The following is a 2,671-nucleotide window of genomic DNA, read 5'->3' as shown; positions in this document are numbered from 1 at the left end:
CACACTAACCAATTCTCATATACAGTGATGCTTAATGCTAGTATTGGCCACCAGATCGAGCTACTAGCTAACCTTTTTCCATTTTTTTGTGATTGATGGATTTTCGTTAAATTTGTTCAATGATTTACGTCTGTTTGTCTATGGTTTCATTGATGTCAGAGAAGGTCGGGTACAATCGAGACCCTATTTGACATGGGAATTGCTCTATAAGATTTTAAAAATCATATGTTTGCGTAAATTTAACAAAAAATATCCTACAAATTTGATTGGAAAACAGATATCAGAGATATCATTGAATACCCAACAAACATTAATTCAAAGCCATGTAGCGTTAGTCTATTTCTTCCTGAGGCTCTTTTTTAATAATTTGCAGAAAATGGCATTCTGGGCACCTTGGGGCTCCTGAGGGCGCTATATGTTTTTCATGGAGGCAGCTTGGCAAAATTTGCAAAATACAAAGTTTCTCTTGGAGCCTGCTGAGGGCGCCAAATTGTTGAAGGAGGGCGACATTTTTGTTAAAGAACTTGTTAGTCTACGACTGACCTCGACTAACCTACAGCTCAGGCCTGGTCTATTACACAATGTCAAACAAAATTTTAGCAAATTTTTTGCGTTTAGAAAAATTAAAATAACAAACTTATATAAAGAAAAAAGAACAAAAACGCAAATTAAATTAGTTTAAGAAATGATGATATTTTTAACTAATCTAATATGGTTTTCCAAGTTTGACGGTCGAATTCCCGAATTTTTTCCCGGTGGAATCAAATTCCCGACTTGTTCGGTTTTCTCGAGGTGACAACCTTGCTTAAAAATGTTCTGATTTTCTTTGACTTTTCCAAGTTAATTTTTTTTTCAAAAATCGACACCATGACACCAATTTGCATGAGCAACCTATATACGAGAGAGTTTCATATTATTAAACTTTGATTTGTAAATCTTCAATATCAATCGCTTCAAACACACACATTTTTCGGCACATACGTACACTGCAACAAAAGCACAATCACACAACAAACACACACTAAATCACACTCGTCGAAACACATATTTCACTACTGTTAAAAACAAATCCATTCTAAGAAGAAAAACAAAAAAAGATATTTATATAAAAATAAAGCCTCAGCTGGCTCGCTAAATCTCCGTGTAAGTCTTTAAAAATGAAATAAGAAGAAAAAGCAAAGCAAACTCTATCCACAGCAACAACAAAAAAATGCCCTTTTATATGATGCAAATTGCGCGCGCGAGTCTATAAGAATAATATTCTAACCTTTTGAATCTCTACGAGACACAAACTCCACACACATTCACACACACACACGCCACACTCATTAGCAACAACAAAAATCGTGAATAAATGTAGCCGATGTAGCCACAGATCTTCCCGCGGCGCGCGAGAATTAAACCTGTTGACGTTCATCCCAAAGTTCACCACCACGCGATAGAGAGCGACACCTTCCATTATTGTTCCTCTCCAAGTAGCACGCGTCGTCAGTGGGTAGAAGACTTTGTTGAGATGAGTTGTTTTAGACGAAAGCCGATAAGTCATTGTGTAGTAACAAGTTGATTGAAAACGAACAAACACATTTTCTCACATACTTTCACCCAAAAAAAAAGAACACATACACACCGCAAATGCAGCACATTGCACGAAAAACAATGTCTAACAACCGTATCAAAGAGAGAAATACCTTTTCCTGATGCAAACACAAAAAAAAACGCAAGAAATTCGTTTTAAAAGTGATTACAAAAAAGTATCTTGTACATAAGTCTGTATTATAACTAGAAAGCAAAGGATATAAAAAAAAAACTATTGCAAAAATAAAAGAATCAGTTGACACCCTTGTAGAGATTATGCAAATTCTTATCATTTTATCTTTTTTTAACTTCCTGAGAGCAAGAAAATTAGAGACCGATTTAATTAGAAAAAACAGAAAGAGAGAGGGTCATAAAATGTTTATTACTGTCGCAGATTATACTACAGATTATCCACTAGGATGACGAAGAAATGCTATTTATAAGTAGGAGTAACTTTCCCTCTCTCTTCGAAGTGGTAGACATTTGAAGACTCGTTGATTGGTTCCACTGATTTCACTGTGTAGGAAATGGCTGATCCAGAACTAGTTTTGTGTAACTATCCCCAGCATGCAGCAGGTCACGTTTTATTTCCAGATCAATAATGCAGAATCCGCGAATAGGTTCAACAGTTATGAAGAGTAGGCAAACTTTAACAGAACAAATAACTCACACAACAAAACATGTGAATAGTATTTGAAACTGACTTACACATGAAAAAAATGAAAATAAAGAGATACCTTATCCGCCTCACTTGAAGAATTGAAAAAATAATTGCTTCTTTTATTCCGTCTTGACCTATATTCCGAAAATTCCACGTCAAACTTCCAAAATTCTCAACAAATATCAACAGTTCGTTCGACCACGTGCTCTCCCCCTTCCAACAAATTTCAAGGTTATGTTCGCCATGCACGCTCTCCTCCAGGTCAAGTTCAAAATCAAACAGGTGGTCTCAGCTGGCCACGCTCCCCCGACGCTCTGTGATCGTAGTAACCAGGGACGACCATTGACCCGGGTAGCCGCTGTTTTTCGTTGGTAAACAAAGTGAAAATTTTCCAACTACAGTCGGTTTCGCAGGTTCGAATTTCAATCCCATCAA

The sequence above is a fragment of the Culex quinquefasciatus genome, chromosome 2, assembly GCF_015732765.1.
Source record: "Culex quinquefasciatus strain JHB chromosome 2, VPISU_Cqui_1.0_pri_paternal, whole genome shotgun sequence".
Classification (NCBI taxonomy): domain Eukaryota; kingdom Metazoa; phylum Arthropoda; class Insecta; order Diptera; family Culicidae; genus Culex; species Culex quinquefasciatus.
Note: the sequence above shows the minus strand (reverse complement) of the source record.